A 22720-nucleotide genomic window follows, 5' to 3' on the forward strand; every position below is an offset into this window, starting at 1 on the left:
CAAAGTAGTTTCATGGTAATTACCCATCTAGAACAGTTGTGGATGGCAGCATTAATGTGGTGAAATCTAGCCTTAAGGCAGCATGAGGTATTTACCCAAGAACATACAGTGATATTCATTATAGGGGTATTGCATATCAATACAGTTCACACAGGGGAAGGAGCTTGCCAGAAAGTAGCATCTACAGTAGTCCAATCAACAATGCTGCATGGTTGGTTAGGACAGGTGAAGTTATCTTGTTGTCTGTAAGATGTGTAGTTCCTCCACCACAAATGGATGCGGGTGTGATTGAATCTCAGGAGGGCTCCAGGAGTCTATGAGGCTGATACATGCAGAAGAAATCACAACAGGAGGCACCCTAATAAACACTTAATTCACGTAAAAACACTTGAATTAATGGAACGGTATACCATTTATCACTCCCTGAATAACAGATTACAACAGTATTATCTTTGCCTTCTGCAATAATTTCCGCAGCCTTAGGTGTCTCATGTAAATGTGTCTTTATCCTAACTTAGTCCACTTTAATATTACTGCAGCCAAAACTTCCACTGTGGGTGGTACTGGAGGGTGGCTCCTTGATCTGTTACCATTCTACTTTTAAACATGGTATAATTATTAATTGATACACTTTTGCTCCTTTAAAAAGCTATGAATGTATTAGGGGGGCTAAAATTGTGAAGATACACTTTGATTTCCCCTCTATAATCACTATCTAGAGCCCCACCCACCATTGTACATGTTGAATAGCAATATTTGATCTGGTGACTAATTGACCATAATGTCCTTTAGGAGGTCAATTTCTTTGCCTTTAAAATATGACCCATTAACACTCTGTGTTTGCATAGGAGAACCATAATATTAAGTTATAATATCTAATGTTTTACAGGTGTTGTTTTGAGTAGTTTTTCTGTCAGGGCAGGCTATGAGTACTACAGAATACGTGTCCACGCAGGTGCAGGCACATTGACACCTTGACAAAACAGGCAAAGGCCCAATAGAATCAATTTGCCAAATTTGGGCGAGTGGAGTGCCCCTTCCTATTTCCCCAATAATAGTGTTGGGAATTGGTCTTTCGTTAAATAATTGACATTGGGTACATTGATCATTAACTTGTCTTAACAGTGGAAGGGGAATTGATGAGCAAGGGCCCACCTGTGAGAGGCTTGGGGTCCTAGATATCCTGCTGTTACATGGAGTCATCTGGTCAAATTCAATAAATCTTCAGGTTCCTCCATTTCTTTAGGAGAAATTGCATGATAACAATCCTTGCCAACACATCTACATATGCATTGTACTCATGTTCCAGAGTGTCCATACTGCCATTGGTATTGACATGAAAGAATGAGACATTATTATGCTGGACCCAAAAATATATATGTATATATATTTCCATATTTCATGACCCCCCCAAACTTGTTTCCCATGGAAAAAATCCCAATTTTTTGCATGCCACATGGTCATCTAAGTGGTTAGGCCATTTGCTACTGCCCAGGTGTCTCTAAAAATATGACATTGTCTCTCCTCCTGTTTCATTACTTGGCATACAAACCATCAGTTCTTTCCATTGACTGTTTTCCTGTTCTTCCTAAAATATTATTTGCTACAACCTTCAAATGCCTAATTTTTCCTAAATATTTAGCAGGCCCATCCATGAATCAATTGTGTTTCTTTTGTTCAGGACTCAAGGCATCAAATTCTCGATTCCATTTGACTGATGAAACTGCCTTCTGAAGGGGAGTGGTCAGTGGAGACTGCACTGAGTTTTATTAAGACCCTTTCTCAGGCAGGGGAGAGATGACAGATTCTCTTGGTTTAGCTTTGTTCTGTATGTACTATTTCCATTTAATTATACTGGACTTCTAGGCATGTCCTATCTTATGAGAGGCCAAAGTCCCCATTTATCCAGCTCATAATAGGTATTTGGGGCCTTAACAGAATCTCATGATTTAAAGGGAGCTGTTCAGTTTCTACTAATGCTCAGTATGCAGCCAGCAATAGTTGGTGAAAAGGAGTATAGTTCTCTCCTACAGGCAGCAGTCTAATGTTAAATTTTTAAAATTTCCCCAGTCACTTTTAAGAACACATCTCAATTTAGTACAAATCTGGGTTGCGCAATCCCAGAAGAAATTCCATAACTTATTAGTTGATTCATAGCTCTCTATATTCTTTTCTACTTTACATTGATTTTAAATCAATTTTCAAAACTTCCAAAACTAATATTTTATTTATATAAAGTCAAACTTGCTCATACCTTCATTTTACATGCTTTAGTGTCCATAAATTTGATATAATTACCAAAAACACCCCAACTTTCTCTATGCCTCTTCATTTTTCTTTGCACCCCTTTCATTATTATCTTCACAGGTCCTTAAATCCATTATTCAGACTACACAACTTGCATTTTCTCTTAACATACTATTTAAGCATATTTCAGACTTTATTCCCCCATTCTTCTTCTTCTTCTTCTTCTTCTTCTTCTTCTTCTTCTTCTTCTTCTTTTATTTTAACACTGTTCTTGACCATATTCAATGACATTTAAAACCTTACTTTTACAGCTAAATAGGCATGGTTCTATATACAAGTTCTTGGGCAAGATTTATCTATGCCCCTGATTCCAATGGGTACTTGAAATTTTACAGATTGTGATTGTCCTTGTACTTTAGCAAAAATAATTTCTCATCAGGTAAATTTAGTGTCACCCCCACCCCTTGAAATGTACTATTATGTACTCCAGGAGAAAGGGAACAATCATCACTGAGTACTCCTTTTTGGGTAATTGACCTATCTTCATCATTACTTTAACTTGTTTTACCTAAATTTCTTTTCCTCCCAAGCCTATAATTTTAATGGACATTCTATTTCTAAATATACTAGGATTGCCATACATCAAAACCTCTATCAAAACAAAACAAAACAAAGAAACAAACTTTAGTAACAGTTGTATATCCATTTTTCCGATTTGTAATTAATTAACCTTATGAGAGACCAATAATTCCTCTGTCTGATGATATCCCTTACTAGGATTTGGTCCCTATCTACTATTCTCCTTTAAGAGGGGTCAAATATGGGTAAAGGAAGGGTGCCAATGGAATGGCCCTAATTTCCCTATTTCTACTTTCTTGTCCTTTCTTCTCCTTATTCATCCTGGACAAGTTAGGAGTAGGGAGTCTATCAGTCTTTTTCTTATCCACTCATGCGCATATCAGAGCAAAAAACAAATCTTTTGGGGACATTCTATTTTTTGTACTTATCTTGAGATTGACCAGCACTCCTATATTGAGATTTATTGCTATCAGTATATGTACAGTTGCCTAAGTTCTCTGATTGGGAGATTTTGTCCAAAACTTCTGCCAGAGGCTTGCCTGCTTCACTAAGTAGCAATGCCATTATCAAATTTTTGTATCCAGATGGGCCCCTCTGGATTAAGGTATTATAGCTGGCTGCTCCAACCAAAGTCAAATCATATGTATCTGTATCCCCCACCATAGTATGAACTTCCTTGTGATCAATCTTCCCTTTTTACTTCCTATATTTAAATTGTGACTTTCTAAGGCAGCTTTTTCAGCTACACTCTGATAACTGCATACCTGATCTCCTAAAATAAAGTTCTGACATTGTAGAATTTCTCCCACAGTCTTATCTCTCTGATCCCACCCCATTTTACAGACTCCTACCATTCCTTTGCCTTTTTCCATAGTTATTTGCTTCAAACATTCAGTTACTTGTGTGGGAGACCCTTGTTTCATATGGCTTCCCTATCTTCACATGGCCCCATGCCATATGCCCATTCTCTAGCAAGGGATGAATATCATAAATCTTCCCAACTCAGTATATACATATCTCTTTCTTTTCCCTACATTTTTCTTTTAAAAATGGCATTTTGTAGAGTGATCATGTTCTTGATATCAATTTTGTTTGATTAAGGAGTTTTGGTTTCAATCCACTCTTACAAAATGACACACACCAACAAAACTAAAAAGAGTATATTTAATAAAGTGTTTATAAAATGGGTAGAACTGAATCAATTTTACAGCAAAAGTAACAAAGAAGTCCCAATATAATAAAAAGAAGAGCAAAATCTACATAAATGCAAATATTAAAAGAAAACATCACCTATCGGGGGAGCTTCAATATCTGAATCAACAGTGGCTGGGGAGTCCCAGGGGTACAGTCTTCAGAGTCCTGATCAGGAAGGCCCCAGGCAGAACATCCTCTCCATGGGTGAAACTCTGTTAAACTGGGGTTTAATTAGATCTTATATAGCTTGAGAACAAAGAAGGCTTTTTGCCAATTTTTTTTGTGGAATAAAACCAAATTTTCTAGGGTGTCTGAGGAGGGATCTACCTCTCCCTGAACCCCAAGAATTATTGTGTTTACTTCCAGGAATGGCTAGTTCCTGAAGAGTTAGTCAATGTTCATCAAGTACGGCCTTGAAAGTCTGGTCAGGACTAGTCAAGGATGTTGAGTGGTTCTTTTAAATACTCAAGCTGTTTTAAATATGTCCATGAGAACAATCCTGCTCATCTCCCCTCCCTGTACATCAGGGATGAATTGGGGGTCAGTGATTCTCTGTATACCAGAGGTAAATGGAAGGTCAGTAATTCTCTGTAGCTAAACTATAAGGCCTTACCATGGAAAATCTTATATCCTATGTATTAACCATACATTCTTCTGCATTCTTGCATTTCTTTCAAGGATTATAATTAGGGACAGAATAGAGACTAGATAGGACCTGGAATCATAATTCAGTTAAATAGGGAACTCTTGATTGAGATAACTACTTTCATCCTAGTTGGTCAACACCTTCTCTGCAACTCTCTTAACTATTGTCAGAGCTGTCACAGATCTAGGTAACATAAGGACAACCTCTTTGTCCAGAGAAGGATGTGGCAGGGGGTCTAAGACTATAGACTGAGTGAGGAACAAGTACCAAAGCAAGTAGTAGCAGTAAGACCCTGACCAAGGGAGAGGAGCAGGGTCTCAGATACTGCTCGCAGACCAGCCTTAAGCCTTCAGCAGTAATAACATGGGCAAGAAACCCACACTAAAGGAGTCTTTGGTTCTGGAGGAACATGTGGGTATTTGGATTCCATAAGAATTTGAAAGGAGGATTATCAGTTTATAGCGTCTGCCTATATTGCTGCCTATGACAAAGGTACTAAATTAAAGTCAAAAAACTTAGCCACCATCTTATCAAAAACTGATGAGATTGCCCCACCTGTTTTTAAATAAACCTGGAGTCTTCACCTTCTCCCTTGTGCATGCTCCAGGAGATCTAGCTGTTTTTGCTCATTAGTATTATGAACAGGGCAGGAGAAATGATCAATGTATCAGTTAGATTCTGACCCCAACCTATCATTAGCATGAAGGGACAGGAACAATACCTTTCAAAGTGCAAAAAAGACCTTGAATTTTGAGAGAGTATGCCATTTTGTTAAGTGTGCATTTGAGAAGTGTGCCATTTGTTAAGATATCTTAATAAAAATCCAGTTTAATCACTCTGGACTAAATATTCCCCAGCCATTTATAGCAGTTCTATCACTAAAAACCCACAGAGCTTTGTGGCTTCACAAAAGTGACTGGAATCCAACAGTAGTCTACTGGTGCACAAGTCAGGAGCAACCCAAAGTTGTGTTGCTCAAATCCAAATCTATGTCAAAACACTGCAGAGTTCACTCCACTTTAATCTATATAAAAACTTTTAGTTACCCAGTCTGAGTCATCCCTAAGATTCTGGGAAAAATATGGCGCCACAAGAAAACAGAAGCGGGACCCAAGTGGACATAAAAGAGAACAACCATAAATGTGTTTAAAATTATTTTATAGATGAATGTGCTAGAAGAATTAATTGAAAAAGAAATGAGATCACTAGCAGGAAAATGGAAAAGAAATAAGCAACATAGAAGAAAGAATTTATAAAGAGAATTAAGAAGTTGGCACAAGAGGTATAAAATTTTACATACAGATCCTCGAAAATTAGAATGAACCAAACAATTCCTAGTGATTAAATGAGAAATGTTGAAACAAAGGTTTGAAAAAGAATTTAAAAATAGAAGAAAGGAGATCAGATAACTAGTCTGGAAAACATATTAAGAAGAGGCCATTTAAGAATAAATATACTGGGGCAGCTAGGTGGCGCGGTGGATAGAACACTGGACCTGGAGTCAGGAGGACCTGAGTTCAAATCCAGCCTCACACACTTAATAATTACCTAGCTGTGTGGCCTTGGGTAAGCCACTTCACCCCATTGCCTTGAAAAAACCTAAAAAAAAAAAAAAAAGAATAAGTATACCTGAAAACTATGAACAAATGAGTGTAAACAACATATTTCAAGAAATCATAAAACTTCTCATAGCTCCTAGAACCAGAGTACAAAATGAAAATTAAAAAAATTCATCATTCATCTCCTAAAAAAGAAAAAACCCAAAATAAAAATATCCAGAAATATCATAATCAAATATAAAGCTTTTTAATCAAAGAAAAAAATTTCAACTAGCCAGAAAGGAAGAATTCAAGTATCAATGACCCATAATTTGGATCACATATTAACAACCACTATTATAAAGGAGTACAGAGCTTAAAGTACAATATTCCAGAAGATAAAAGATATAGGTTTATTACTAAGAATAATTCACCAAGAAAAACTAAAAACTAATCCTACATAAGGTAAATAGACCTTTACTGATGAAAAAAAAAAAAAAAAACCAAAGTTGTCTAGGAACTTTACAATAAAAATGAAGGAGTAAAGATCAACTTCAGAAAGTAAATATGAGTGAATAATTATAAGGGATTAAATAAGGATGAATTGTTTACATTATAATATGGGGAGATGATACTTAAGATCCCTCAGAATCCTATCATCATTAAGGGTAGTAGAAGGCATGTAATGCAAAAGGGGATTAGGGAATGATTTTTTTAATTCTTTTGATGATCTATAAGAAGAAAGGAAAGGAAGGAATACACTAGAGGAAGGGAAAGGAGAGGAAGGTTAGGGGAAATGATTTCACATTATTTCAGTGCCCAAATAGGAGATTATATCAAAAAAGAAGGAACTAAGACTTAAGTCTCACTTTCAACTGAACTGGATTTTCAGATGAACTTCATAATGGGCATGGAGTCAATCAGATTTGAGTTCAAATATGATCACAGACTGACTTATTGTGTAAACTTGAGAAGTCACTTATCTTTTATTTGCCTCAGTTTCCTCATCTATAAAATAAGGTTAAGAATAGCACCAATTCTCAGGGTTGTTGTGAGGACCAAATGTGATAATAATTCTAAAGCATTTAACACAGTGACTGGCATATGGTAGGTACTACATAAATATTAGCTAAAATTAACATTGTTATTATTATAATTATTAACATGTCAAATGAAGGAAGAACATACATGGGTGTTGGATGCAAAGATACATTTAACTCAACAGGGAAAAAGAAAGAAAAGAGGAAAAAAAGGAGAAAGGGAGGATAAGAGATAAGGTAGAATCTTAGTTGTAAGCAAAATAAACTCCAGGTATGTAGGGAAGATTATGAAGTAGGATTTAAAAGGAATGAAAAAGGATGAAAACCTATGATTGGGCTCTGGGTGAAGTATAGAGATAGGGCCAGAGAAGCAGAGTAGATTACAGCTAATCTAGAGCATTGGTGGTATCATTACTTCTTTCTCACCACCTTCTTGTTCTTTATAAAGAGAGAATGGTAAATTCTAATCAGCAAGGAACACCAACAATTTCAGACTACTCATGATGAAACATGCTACTCACCTCCTGACTGAGAGGTGATAAACTCAGGATACTAACTGAGACTTTTGTTTGAACATGGAGAATGAAGGAATTTGTTTCACTAGATAAAACATATTCATTACAAGGGTTTTTTTATACTTGAAAAGAAGGTAAGAGGGAGAAAAGATGGATTTTTGCCTAGTGGAAAAAATAAATTAAAATTTCAAAAGTTAGCTTATGAACATGATTAATATAGAAATATGTTTAACATGCATATACATGCATGACCTATATTAGATTACTCACTGTCAAGGGAAAGGAAATGAGAAGGGAGGAAAGGAGAAAAATGTGGAACTCAAAACCTTATATAAAAATGAATGTTGAAACTATTTTTGCATGTAGTTGAAAAAATAAATAAATATTTTTTTTAAAAATGTTAAGTGTATAGGGGTAACTAGATGGTGCAGTGAATAGATCTCTGGTCCTAGAGTCAAGAGGATCAAAATTCAAATGTGAACAAGACCAAGAGAACAATTTATACAATAATAATATTATAAACACAATTTTGAGAACTCTGATCACTGTAATTACCACAGTACCAGAAGATTGATGAGAGAATGCCATCCATCTCTTAATGATAGACTCAAGATATAGAATGAAATGTACATTTTTACATGGTCAGTAAATGGTTTTGTTTTCTTGTATATGAATATTTTTAAGAAGAGTTCTATTTTTTAATGGAGCAGAGAAATACTTATTAAGAAAAAAGAAAATCTAGAAAAAACAAAGTACAGTATTTTAATATATGATAGAATAGAATAGAATAGAATATATGATAGAAAAATCAGCAATCTGAAGGGAGTAGGGGAAAGGCTTCTATTAACTCCTGAAAAAAAAATCTGAATATTCTTATTTTCTAATGAGAAAGTAATTAAAATGATATAAAAAAGTAATAGAAGCATTTGGGATAAATGGGTGATTCTGGGTTATTTGAATACCATTAAGCATAAGTGATGATCTAAAAGAAAGAAAGGAGAAAAAAGAAAAGCATATATAAATTCAGCATATTCATCCAAAGCTTTCCTGCTTGGGTTTTACCATCTGAAATACCTTATATTCTCTTCTGTCCATTTCTTTAAATGTTTCATTGATTCTCTTTTATTTCCTTTTTTTTGGCATTGTTATTTCTTATTATCTCCATCTCAAATATTAAATAAATAAATAAATAAATAACTTACCTTATAACAAGTTGGCACAAAATATCAGAAAATATTCCTCCCTGTTTCCCCTACCCAGACTTGGAACATTGGTTCTTATACTTTCTTTTTTTTCCCTTCCTTATTCATCCTTTTCTTTCTCAATACCCCCTTTATGGTCCATTCTCTGAACTTGAAGTATGTTTGCTTTCCCTGTTAAACTCCAGTCCCTACCCTGTTTCCATGCAGAATATAATATATTATCAGACTAAACTCTATGTCAGTATGTGTGTATATATTCAACCTCCTTTTGTCAAATTCAGAAAAGAGTGAAATTCATATACTTCTTTCTCCTCCCAATATTTTCCTCATTTATATATTTTTCTTGCATATATCACTCCCTACTGGGTTATTTTTACTATTTTCTTTTTTTTAAGACCATAAAAAGAGAACAAAGCATTTCCACTCTATTTGTATTATTTAATTCATTCTCTGAACCTTGAAAACATTAGGACTTTGAAGCAACACTTGTCTTTTCTCTGCTTATTAGAATGTAACTGCTTCACAATTTTTACCACCTTTCACTTGTTGAAATGAATATTAACTCTTGTATTTTTACTTCAGAGTTTCTATTCATAACTCATTATTTCTTCAGGGTTATTTGAAAGTTTCCTATTCTATTACAGATCTATTTTTTTTACTCCTGTAAAATTTATACTCAGTTCGACTGAACTTATTTTTGGTTGTTGTCATTTTTCTTTTACCTTTTGGAATATATTATGCCAAGACTTTCTCTTCTTTAATTTAGTTGCTGCCAAGTCTTGTGTGGTCTTGACTGTACTTGGGCGCTTTTATTGTGTAAAATCATAGTAATTTTTCCTTTGATTTAAGATTTTTAGATTTGGATTTTAGCTATGAAATTTCTAGAAATTTTCAAGTAGCTGCTTGATTTTTGTTTTCTATTTTCACTTTGCTATCTTGCTCTAATAAAGCTGAGAAATTTTCATTTATCTTTTTAAAAAATTTTATATCAAGTCTTTTTTCAGTCATAATTTTCAAAGGATCTATTATTAATTTTAATTCTCTTTGAACTATTTTTTCAATGTTGTGATTTTGATCTAATATTTCTTTTTTTATCTCATAGTATCATTGAGTTATCTTTGGTATATTTTAAATTTTATAGAGCCCAAATTTTGGGTAAAGGTTTTTATTTTCTTCTTTTCTAAGCTACATGCTCTATTTCCATTTCTTTATCTTTAGGTGATTTATTATTTTTAGGTTTTTTTCATGCTTTATTTCTCTCAGGTGGTCTGTTTTGGCCAGATCACTTATATGTTCAAAGGCTCTTCTTGTGGCGTTGTACTTGTAGTGTTATTCTTTTCTTCTGAGTTTCATTCTTGGATATCTCATTATCAATAACTTTTGTTCATAGCCAGACTCTACCCCTTTTCTTGCCACTGGCTTCCACCTCCCGATGGCAGAGGGCTAGCAGATCTCAAGGTCCTAGGTCAGAGCCTTGGAGTTAATCTATCACTTCTATAAGGTACTACTAGAGGCTGGTATGGGTACTGATGCTTTGTGGTTCCATCCTCCCTGAGTCTTCACAAGTCAAGGCACTCTTGAACTTCCTGATACTTTCCTGATAAGAGTGTTGTTGCAATGGCTTTTCTCACAAGATCCTTTTCTAGTAGTCTCAGATCATGACTGTCTTTATATGTAGACTTTATATAAAGACAGCTGGAAAGGGGGACCTTACCATTGCTTCTCTTTATTTATTTTTAGTTTTTAGTTTTTGTAAGGCAATGGGGTTAAGTGGCTTGCCCAAGGCCACACAGCTAGGTAATTATTAAGTGTCTGAGGCCGGATTTGAACTCAGGTACTCCTGACTCCAGGGCCAGTGCTCTATCCACTGTGCACCTAGCCACTCCTCTATTGTTTTTAATTATTATTCAATTTGGAACCCTTATTAGACATTGCTAGTATATATTAGGGAGAACTGAATTTCTCTACTACCCATCTTAACAGAAAGTCTGAACACAATCACTTAATATTAATGTTATTGTTGTTGCACAATTGTTGTGGTGTGGCCAACTCCATGTGGTCTATGGGGTCTTCTTGCAAAGATACTGAAATGGTTTGCCATTTCTGTCTCAAATGTGTCCTCATTTGTAAAATGAGGAACTGAGACAAACAGGGGTTAAGTGACTTGCCCAGGGTCACTTAATTAGCAAGTGTCCGAGGTCGAGTTTTAACTTAGATCTTCCTGACTCTAAGGCCAGTGCACTATCCACTGTACCTCCTAGCTGTTCCTTTTATAGTAATAGCTCTCCCCAAATAAACTTTTGTTGCTAACCTCAATTCAGTATGGAATTAAGAAAATAAAAAAGGTAAGAATAAGCTAAAGGTGATTAGAAAATATGTATATTTCTAAGACCAAAATTATGTCTTTGTGAAACTGTACAGATACCTGAGACAAGTATAGGAAAAAAGTTGAGTCCTTTTATTCATCACTTTAGCCACAAAAATGACCTTGAATTGGTAAGTGATCCACATGGTATCTGTTTACAAATTAGGAAATTCCAGGTGCCAAAAATTATTAATCTTTTTTTACTACAGCCTACAGTGTATATAATATTAACAAAAATGTTTCAATGACTGGTAAATCATCTTTAATTCCTTTGGAACTCATTGGTGTGATGTTAACCATGATGAATTCTTTTGGTATTTAAAGAACTAGATTGTCAATTAGCTTTTATGAGATACATCACAGCCATCAGTCTGGTATCAGATCTACTTTGCTGAAGAAGCCAATTATTAAAACGTATAATAATTTGCTTTTATTATAATCTATCTAAAAGCCAAGGCTAGTCTCCAAAATAATTTAAAGTTTTAAGTTGCAATCTAAGAGACCTTTTCTTCAAAATCGCTGCATAATGTAGTGTCTCTGTTCTTGGTTAATTATTTTGCAGAGTGTGAATTTCACTTTATCTTTCCTTGTGAAGAATCTGTTATACAGGTACTTTCTAACTGCAACTTTAAGGATCTAATTAGTTAAGCCATTCGAGGAGAAAGAGAGAGAACATAAGTTAAATATCCTGGAGAGCACTTCCGTGGCTCTGGAACTAGTAATTCCATGACTGACCTTGGCAGAAAAGAAAGAAAGTGATGATGGTCTGTGACTCCCACTCTGCCTATCTCTTTCTACCCACTAGGAACCTTCTTTGGAGAGGGGACTTTGCCATGGCTATAAATTTTAAATGTGTCTTCCACACTCTGTCTTTCCCTTTCTCTGCACCTTGTCCTGACAAGTTTGAGGCTACAGAACCAATCAGAGGGACAAAGAGAAGAGTTATGCATAGGACTTTTTCTTCTATCTTGACCTATGATTTCCTTAAAATGCAAGGTATTCTACACCTCTATTCTTAGAGAGTTATCTAGAAGTTTGCTGTGAAAACTTATTTTACCAATGTCATAAAGTAGTATATATCAGAAGTGGGACTTGAACACAGGGCTTCCCAACTCTGAACCTAGAGCTTTATCTTTCAAGACCTTTTCAGTGATTTGAATTCAATAAAGTTTGGTTGATTAACGCTAACATCACATCTGTATATACTTAGCCTCAGGCAGCTCTCTGACAAATAGATATGACATTGGTCACTAAGGAAAAACTAAGTAAGAGAGAGAATAAGAATGAAGGTTCAGTGCAGACAGCTTAACAATCAATCATAGAAACAACTAAGTGGTGTAGTGGAAAGAGCACCAGCCCTTGGAGTCAGGAGGACCTGAGCTCAAATTCAGCTTGATTGCCTCACATCCAGAGACATTTCCAATAATCCTGATTCATATCTAGCTACTGGATACAAATGGAGGAGAAAAGTGAGGAGGGTGACTTAGTACAGCACCTCTTCACTAAAATCCAATATCCTGTTTGCCATAGCATCACTTCCCTGTTTGTCATGGCTTTCTTCAATAACAAAGGACACACCATTATCTTCAACATTCTTAGAAAAAACAGTTTAAGCACCCATGTTCTACATGAGTTATATGTGAAATTTAGCATGTATACAAATCCTCCCAATAAACTCACACAGTAGGACTGTTCTGAAGAAGAAGAAGAGCAAAAAAGAGGAACAAGAGGAAGAAGAAGGAAGAAGAAGAAGAAGAAAAAGAAGAAGAAGAAGAAGAAGAAATATCAAAATATATCAACATCTACTGACCCTGGAAAAATGTCAAAACTGATTTACACCATCTCCATGAACAATTTGTAGTGATTGAATACCCACAGTGTCCTAGGCACAATACCAAATAAAAACTTTATCATACTTCTTCCAGTTTCAGGCACACTGGCTAAAATAACAGTGGAGAAAATAGAAAGGGTTTACCAGAGAAAACATGTAAATAAGTTCATCAGGTATGGAGGATGATGGTAAATTATTTCTTAGTCAGTTTGTTTACATCACCACAAGTCATTCTTCTGGACATTCTATAAACATCTTTAAATGGATTACACTGGAGGTATATTACAAGAGCATAATAGGTGAAAGAAACTGTAACATTCCTAGGGGAGCCCCCCAGCCTATCACTTTGGAAAGATGAACTCTTTCTCATTGACTGGCATCTTCTTTTTGTGAGATTACTTTGAGCTGGCCACAGGATATTTATTGACCAGACCTTTCATTATAAAGCAGCAAAGTACCAGTTACCTGAAATATATGCAAGTTTTTAAAGTCTACATTCAAGGTTTAAAACCTTTTTGCTTATGAAAAATGTCCTACCCAGCCTCTTCCTGTCTCATTTGGGAGATTAAATGGTAGCTATATAGTTGAACTGCAATTCGCTTGGCTCTAAAGAAGCCATTATCATTGAAATTCAAGACCCTTGATCTAAGGTGTCTCAGAGAACTATAGGATGCTATATACTATACTTTAGAGGGAATGGTACAGTGTAAAATTAGTCTTTGTAAGGAGTTACAGAATGAAGTCTTGTACCAAACAAAATATGGTAGTAATAACAACAGATCTCAATGGACTATGTGTCATTCAGAAAGTATAAAACAGGGGATACCCTAATCAAGGTAAGAGACACCAGACAATGGCAAAAATGTTTTTTCTAATTAACTAAATTTTAAATCTCCTGTTAAAACTACCAGAATCTGAGATTCTTTTTCTTTAGAGTTTTCAATCCAGGAATGCAACTGGAACAGGGATCCAAATGGCTTTACTCAATTATGACACACAGGTAACTGAAGAATACAAGTCAAAGAAATGGGTCTCAAGGGAAAAGATCAGAAGGAAACTCATGCCAGAGAAGACTAGCATTCATAATGACCAAAAGGATATGGCTCCTTCAAGCAGAGAAGTGACACAATGCTGACTCTGGAAGAGAGAAGATAATAAAGACTGTTTTGTGATTTTCAAAGCATTTTATATCTGTTATCTCATTTGATTTTCACAACCACTCTTTGAGTTAGGTATTGAAGGTATTATGCAAACTTTTTGCAAACACAAAAGTAAAGGCTCATCACACTGATGTGACTTACCCAAGATCCCACAAAGAGTAGGTGCCAATACAGTGATTCAAACTCACAAATGCAGTAATCTTTCCAGTAGTCCACAGTTGGTTGCCCTCAAAAAAGAAAGAGAAAAAAAAAGTTTTCCAAATATAATTGAAGTACCTAGAGCAGCTCAGCAAGTCTATCTCATTTATAACTAAAATATCTTTGCTTTTCCAACATCACCCTTGGATTATATGAAGGTTAAATGTATTTTTATTTATTGTAGAATCTAGAATAGCAGAGTTGGAAGGAACCTCAAAGGTCATCAGTCTGTCAATCAGCATATCATTTATTTTACAATAATTATGTCTCCTGCCCTATGTTATAAATAATGTGTTAAAAGAATGATATAAGAAGGGGTTCTACTTTTAAGGAGTTTCTAATTTCCTTGGAAAGTAGTATCAGCACACAATTAGGTCAACTGGAGAAGCATGTGGTGCTAAATCACATAGTTCTCACCCTAAGGATCATTGAAGTCAGATAAGGTACACAAGAGATCAGCAAAAACTTCCTAGAGAAAGTAAAGCTTGAACTAAGAGTTCAAGCTGGAAGGAACCCTATAAGATCCCTTTCTAACTTCCTCATTTTACAGATGAGAAAACTGAGGTTCACAGAAAGAAAGTAATTTACTCAAGGTTACACAGATACTGTCAAAACCAGGATCCAAATTCATATTATTCCAGTTTTCTTTTCCCTACAAGGAGGTTTTGCTAGTTAAGCTGATAACTTATTAATTTTCCATCTTCCTGAATGAGCAAAATAAGATCCTTTGACTAGCAGAAGGCATTGAACATAGTGAATATACATAGTAAAAGATGCTGCAGGAAAAAAATGTCTGAAATGAATTGGGGACTGAGTATAGCAAAGCAGCATCCCAGTCTGAGCTCAGTGAAAGGAAACGTGCCCTATTTGCAGGGTTGCCGTGGTTACACTGAAGGACACAGAGTGACAAGTGAATGACAAGCTAATCTTGGGCAAAATAAAATATGAACAGAGGGTAATGGCAATCCCTAAATTCACATTCCCACAGAGATATAGGGTGTTAAGGAGGAGGAAGAATCCCTTTATCCAAAATGACTTTCTTATTAAGCAAAACACCATCTGAAAATATACACCGTAGCACTGAAGGACTGAGATAAAACGAATCCTGTTTCTTTTCACTTTTCTAACTGGTACATTTTAAATATGTTCAAGAATTCCTGAGGACTATAACAATTAGAGGGAAGAAGGGGAAAATATGTTTTGTAGATCAAATACATGAAATGTCAGGGGCTCCATTTTAAAGATGCCTAGAAGACATTGATCATTAATTTGAGCTGAGAATAGAGAAGAAAAGCAAGAATACCTGCTAAAATAACATGTAGAATTTTCTGATCACCTATGCACCTTTAAAGTTCACATTTATATGAGAACAGCCAGAAATAAGATTGCATAAATGTTCCCACAAATTGTGCAAAGGTTACCCCCTCAGCTAGGAGACAGGGACTGAAGCTATATAATCATAGGAGCCCAGCTAGGAGCTAACATGGGAAATTTTAATCTCCCCAAAGAATTAGCAGCCAGCATGGAAGATAGATGAAATCTGATTGCAAAATTGATTAAGAAATTGTATAGCACAAACATATCATCAACATTGTTTACCTTAACGCTTGGCTTATCTCAGTAAATAGAGGGAGACTGAAGTAAGGTGCTGAAAAGGGCCTGTGAGCCTTGAAATGGATAATCAATGCTACTTTTTTGGGCAGGTTAAGTTTGGATTCAGCATTCTATCAGTTGGATGCTTCATCCATTTTGTTGTACATCTAGGTCCCAATTAATACAAATAATCCACATCTCTGTCCCAGTTTCACTTTTATTCTAATTCAGCACTATTTGGGTCTATAATTAATATATAGTAATTGTCTCGAGTTCAATGGAAATATACAGTGTGAATTCAAATAAGGATCACTTCAGGTAATTCATTATTCACACCAATGAGAATCATTCATGGCCTCATTCAGGTCTTTAAGAGAAACTCACAGTAAATATGAAGATCATTTAAAAGAAATAGGCTTATTTTTTAAAAAAATAAATGTTTAATTGTTTGATTATTGTTGGTTGATTTTCCCATCTTATGGAAGTTCATATATATTTTTTTGTTCTGTCATTTTTCTATTGTATCCAACTCTTTGTGGCCCTATTTGGAATTTTCATGAAAAAAAAATACTAAAGTGGTTTGCCATTATCTTGTGGAGCTCATTTAACAGATGAAATAAAAGCAAACAGGATTAAGGGACTTGCCCAGGGTCACACAGTATCTTAGTGTCACAGGCTGGATTTGAACTCAGGAAGATGAATCTTCCTGACTCCAGACTTAGAACTGCATCCATTGCACCACTTGGTTGATTTTCTCATCTTAGGAAAATTCAAATATTTTTATACTTTGGGTAAAAATATTCACTTTAAACCAGTGGGATTAAACATTTAGGATTTAGCAAAATCTATGTTTAAGATCTTCATTCATTCAACAGTCAACAATTTTTGATGATTACATTCTGTGAAATGTTTTCAAAAATTTTTGAGGTTATAACCTCTTTAATGTATTATGTTAACAAACATTTAGTCTCTACTGTGATGATATAAAGAAATCACCTAGCCCCATAGCCTGTATATAGTATTAAGTTTATTGATTTAAGCAGTTTATTCATTAAATTAAAGTCTATATAATTCAAATATGCTTGTCAGATACAAAGTCAATCTTAGCATAGGTTGCAATCAGCAAAAGATGATCTTAAACACATTTTAAGAATTATTTCTGGAAGAGAAGTGTAAACTAAAGTACAATTGATGGATTCAGGCACATCCTACTGACTTTTAGCTAATGGGAACATTAGCCCTCACATTTAGTTTTATAAGGCATTCTGCTCAAGTTCTCCTTTGAGGCACATAGAGTTAGCTTTATTATCCACATTTTACAAATGAGGAAACAGAGGCTCAAGGAGATTAAATATCTTTTTGCTATGCCTTTCATGCCTTAAATAAAGATATCTCAAGAATCATGGAAAATTAGAGCTGGAAGGGCAATAGAGAACATTAACTCCAGGGGTTCTTTACTTCTTTTGAGGAATAGACCACCAGCACCCATTTTTTTAAAATCTATTAAAGACAATGGGTCCCTTCTCAGAATAATATAATTGAAGAATAAAAATAAAATGCAAAATATTACAAGAGAAATAAATAGTATTGAAATACTATTTAAGTTCACAGACTCCAGAGCAAGACCCGTATAGTCCAACCCACTAATTTTACAAAGGAGGAAACTGAGGTTCAGGCTAAGTGACTTTCCCTGTTTCTTTCAGTATTGCTCTGGACAATCCATCTATGTAGTTTTACTAACTCTTACTCAGCAGTCTTCCATTCTTCTCTATCACCCTCAGTTGCCTCCCAAAACAATAAAGCATGCTGCATTGTTTTCTAGATCATTCTGTTTGCTTAATCACTCTCCCCGAAATCCATTTCTGGTAGTTTCTCAAGACAGCTCCTGCAACATTTGTCCCTCCCTACCATACTACCAAATCTCCAGCTTCCCACGTGTTGCTCATCCCTCCCCACCCCCTTCAATTCCCCAGCCTCCCATTGCTGCTCACCTTCATTCAGCAAGTTCTCGATCAGCCGGCCCTTTCTGAGGATCTCAGGAACATGCCAACAAATAATAGTGAGAGCCTGTGTGGAGAAAGCATTAGGAGGGAGCCATGAGTGTGAATTATTGGTGTCAGCAGGAGAGTACACTGCCCTGAAAAATGAGTGGGCTGATAACCAGAATTTCTTCTATTTTCTGACACTGCTAGAAAACTGTGAGGTGAGCTTCTTATAAATATATAATGTCAAAGGGGAATTTTGCTGTTTATGCATGGCCCTAATTTGTTTGGGGTTTTTTTTTGACTCTCTGTGAGGCTTAGAAGTGTCTGATTTCAGACACAACAGACTCCTTAAATCTGTACTACCTTCAAGCACATTCAGCCTAGGTGAATAAACTTTGTGAGATTCACATGAAATGGGGAACATACTGTTCATTGTTATCTGTGTCATTGTATCCATATTGTCCTCAAGGAAATGTAATAGGAGGAAAGAAAATAGTTGTGTTTCCAAATATCCTTGGAACCCCAAACTGGTCAAATGACCCTGGTCTCTATCCCTTCATTGAGAAAATTAATGAAATGCACCTCTGTCACTGAAGGACTGGCCTACTGAAATAATTGAAAGGAGATTTGCCCGAGAAGTACAAGGGACTGGGAAGGCAGAAGAGAGAACAAAGTTAGAAGATAAATAGTACTGGCAGCAGCAACCTTTAATGACCTCAACACAGCAATCTGGAGATGACAAGAAATTCACAGTGAAAAAGGTTGGTGATTTATAGAGCATATGTCAGGGTGGCCCAGGCCCACGGTAGGGATGTGAATCATAAGCAAAGGCAGATTATCTGTCAAGACAGGTAGCCATCTTCAAAAAACAAATGTTGTCAGAGAGTGATTGGCAGAAGGCGAGACCATCTTAGTCATTTATCCTTCCCAGCATCTGCAGGATCCATGAAATAGTCAATCATAACATCTTCATTAGATCCCTAATGAGCTTCGGGGGTCAAGTAGGTCATGAGAAAAGCAGGGCTATATGAGCCAAGGGAAAGGCACCTGTCAAATCAAGTTTTTACTACCAAAAAAATACCCTAAGCAAGGATAGAACAGATATGCTCAAGTATTTCTTCGCCACTCAGATAAAACTTCAGTATATTCCTTTGTGCAAGGTTATCTATGCATAACTTTTCCTCTCACCTACTAAATTGCAAGCTTTATGAGGAGAGGGATTTTTATTTAATTATAGTATAGGATAATATTACTATGGGGCACCTTGGTGGTACAATGAATAGAGGGTCCACCCTGATTTCTGGAAGACTCATCTTTTTGAGTTCAAATATGGCCTCATTTACTCTGTGACCCTGAGCAAGTCACTTCACCTTGTTTGCCTCAGGTTCCTCATCAGAAAAATGAGCTAGAGAAAAAAATGGCAAACCACTATAATAGTTTTGCCAAGAGACCCCCAAATGGGATCATAAAGAATTGGACATGACTCAATAACAATAGTATGGTTTAGTATAGACTTAGCTACTATTTTACACATTCTCTCTCCCCTACCAGATTGGAAATTGTAAGAGAAGGGATGTCTAGGTTATTCTGTTATGCTGCTATATTATATTTTATTATATTGTGTCATAATTATATCATTTTATATTATTCATATTAAAGTTTCTCTTCCCTACTAAATGATAAATTCTGTGTGTGCAGGGATTCTGTTCAATTCAGTTATGTTTTATGTATTTGTGTTTCTTCCTCTCTGCTTCACCACTACCCACCACTATTAGACTATAACTTCCTTGAGGGCAGAGATCATGTTTCAATTAAACTGTGTAGTTTTCCAGGCCTCACATAGCACTGTTCCTGTATATTACAGTAAGCACCATCCTTCCCTTCTACAAATCCAACAGTCCAGCCAAACCTTCTCTCTGTTTCTGTGTCTCTTTTTGTCTCTCTGTATGTCTGTATGTCTGTCTCTCTCTGACTCTGTCTCTGTGTCTCCATCTCTGTCTTTCTCTGTGTATCCCTGTCTCTTTCTCTCTCTCAGTGTTTTTCTTTCCCTCTCCTACCTCCAACACTTTGTTAAAAGATATTTTTTCCTGTTTGTTTTTTTGCCACACAATATTCCCTCTCAATCCACACATAATATTTATTTACACCTAATGTGCTTACTATCCAATCAAATCTAATTCAAATCAACCCCCAAAGCATTTATTATTATAATAATGTTATTAAGCTTAGTTATTTTCATAGGTCTCATATTTTCTTTCTAATCTGGAAGATCCATTATGACAGGGAATGTGCTTTATATAAGCCTTACATTTCCCATAGCATCCAAAATACTCTGTCCATAATATATGAACTTAATAAATTGCTGTTAAGTGATCAGGGGGAGAGAGCCATGAACTGGCATACATGAGAAGGGTTCTAGTTCTGATTGCCACTGACAGGAGACACCACTCTGGATAAGTTTCTCCCTCTTTGGGTCATGGTTTCTTCAATAAGTATTGGTTGCACTAGAATAAAATTTCTTAGCCTGAGGTTTCTGAACTTTAAAAAAAGTCCACATTTGGATAACTATCCTAGTAGAATCTGTTTCTCTTGTAATCTTATGTATTTTATTTTAAATATTTAAAAACATTAGTAAGAGAAGTTTTCATGTGCTTCACCAGACTGCCAAAAAGATCCATGACGTGAAAAGGTTAAGAACTGTGGTCTAGGTCAGGGTTGTCCAACCTTATCTTTAAAAGTTTTTATAGAAACAGTGGACAATATATTTTAATTTTCCATTTTAGTCATAGTTCCGTGGTAGTTCGACTTCATTTACTAAAGCATTTAGTAAACCCAAGGTGGGCTGCATAAAAATCACCCTGAGGTCTGCATTTTGGATAGCCCTGGCTTCGGTAATCTCAGAGGTCTCAGTCAGCTCAGAAGGTCTATGCCTCTATGATGAAATGTAGCCTCTAACCTTTGGACTGTGGACTACTAAGAGAGGAGCACTATGTCAGTAACAGAACCTCAGAGACCCAGGCCTCCTGTTATGCTGCTTTAAAAACAGTGGGGGAATCTTGAAATTGCTCTGAACCTTGGTCTTTGAGCTAGTGAAATAGGGAGTTGACTATACACATCTAACTGAAAACTGGAATGCTTACTTGAGTGTTTCTCAGTTTGGTCAATAGATTGTGTGTTTTATGTTGACAAAAAGAAAGAAAAGGGAAAAAAAACATATGGGACCTGCTCAAGTAAGTTCCTTGAAGGTAGAAGACTCTTGATTTTATCTTTTTATCCGTTAGCAAAAATCATTGTAAAGGATTAACCATTACTTTTGTGGTATGATTGATTGATAGGTTGGTTGATTAAAATGATGATCCCCATGGAAACCATTTGATTTTAAGAGGTATTCAGATATAAGCAGGTTCCCTAGAATAAGGAATTAAAGGGATTGGAGAACTTTGAATTACCTGAATAAGAAATCCCTATAAAACCTCTCAAAAACTGACCATCCTCTTTTTTTTTAAAGTTTTTTTGCCAGGCAGTGGGGTTAAGTGACTTGCCCAAGGTCACACAGCTAGGTAATTACTAAGTGTATGAGACCGGATTTGAACTCAAGTCCTCTTGACTCTAGGACTGGTGCTCTATCTACTGCGCCTCCTGGCTGCCCCTATTTATGCTCCTTCTAACTGCCCTAATAAATAAGAAAATTCATATGACCTATCAGTATCATCTTCCCTTGCAAGAATATAAGCTGTTCAACATCATTAAGTTTCTTATGGTTTGCCTTTCCTGTTTCCTGTTTAATTGAGACTCATATTTGAAGATCAAATTTCCTATTCAGTTCTGGTCTTGTCATCAGGAAAGTTTGAAAGTCTCCTATTTCAATGAATGTCTTTTTCCTTAAAAGAATATGTTCAATTTTTCTGGGTAGTTGATTCTCAGTTGTAATTCAAGCTCTTTTGCCTTTCATAATCTTATATTCTAATCCCTATGATCCCTTAATATAGAAGCTGGTAAATCTTGTCTTATCTTGACTGTGGCTCCATGATAATTGCATTGTTTCTTTCTGTCTGCCTGCATTTTTTTCCTTAATCTGTGAACTCTGAAATTTGGCTATAATATTCCTGGCAATTTTCATTTTGGGATCTCTTTAAAGAGGTGGATTGTTTCATTGTCTTTTTTATTTTCTTTTTAATTTGTTTTTTATTTTATTTTTCCAGTTGGGTTATGAAAGTTTTTCAACATTCATAGATATGCATATCCATATTTTAGATTGCATAATTTCCTTCCACTCTCCCATCCCATTCCCCTCCCCTCAGTAGTGAACACTCATGTGAATATTGTACATACATATTTGTGTTAAACATGTATACAGATTAGTCATTAGGAATTTGCTAAAATTTATTTAAGCATTTTGCATTAATTTCATTGGGGAGATTGGTCTATAATTTTAATTGTTTTGGTTCTTTCTGCTTTAGGTATCAGTATCATATTGGTTTCATAAAAGGAATTTGGAAGAATTCCTTTTACTCCTAATTTTTAAGTAGATTATGTAGAATAAGAATTAATTATTCCTTAAATGTTGGGCAGAATTCACTTGCAAATGCATCTGAACCTCGAGACCTTTTTCTTAGGGAGTTTATTG

At 35.5% G+C, this 22720-nt stretch overlaps 1 long non-coding RNA gene across 1 annotated transcript; it reads right to left on the reverse strand.

The window, feature by feature from the left end:
• Positions 1–11121: 11121 nt before the first annotated feature.
• Positions 11122–18601, reverse strand: LOC141517141 (uncharacterized). The gene is made up of 3 exons (XR_012476802.1): positions 18100–18601; positions 14459–14544; positions 11122–14294 (listed from the first exon to the last, which is right to left on the reverse strand). It is a non-coding gene; the product is annotated as an uncharacterized LOC141517141 (long non-coding RNA).
• Between the last annotated feature and the right edge of the window lie 4119 nt (positions 18602–22720).

This window comes from Macrotis lagotis, chromosome 1 (genome assembly GCF_037893015.1).
Source record: "Macrotis lagotis isolate mMagLag1 chromosome 1, bilby.v1.9.chrom.fasta, whole genome shotgun sequence".
In the NCBI taxonomy this organism is placed as follows: Eukaryota; Metazoa; Chordata; class Mammalia; order Peramelemorphia; family Peramelidae; genus Macrotis; species Macrotis lagotis.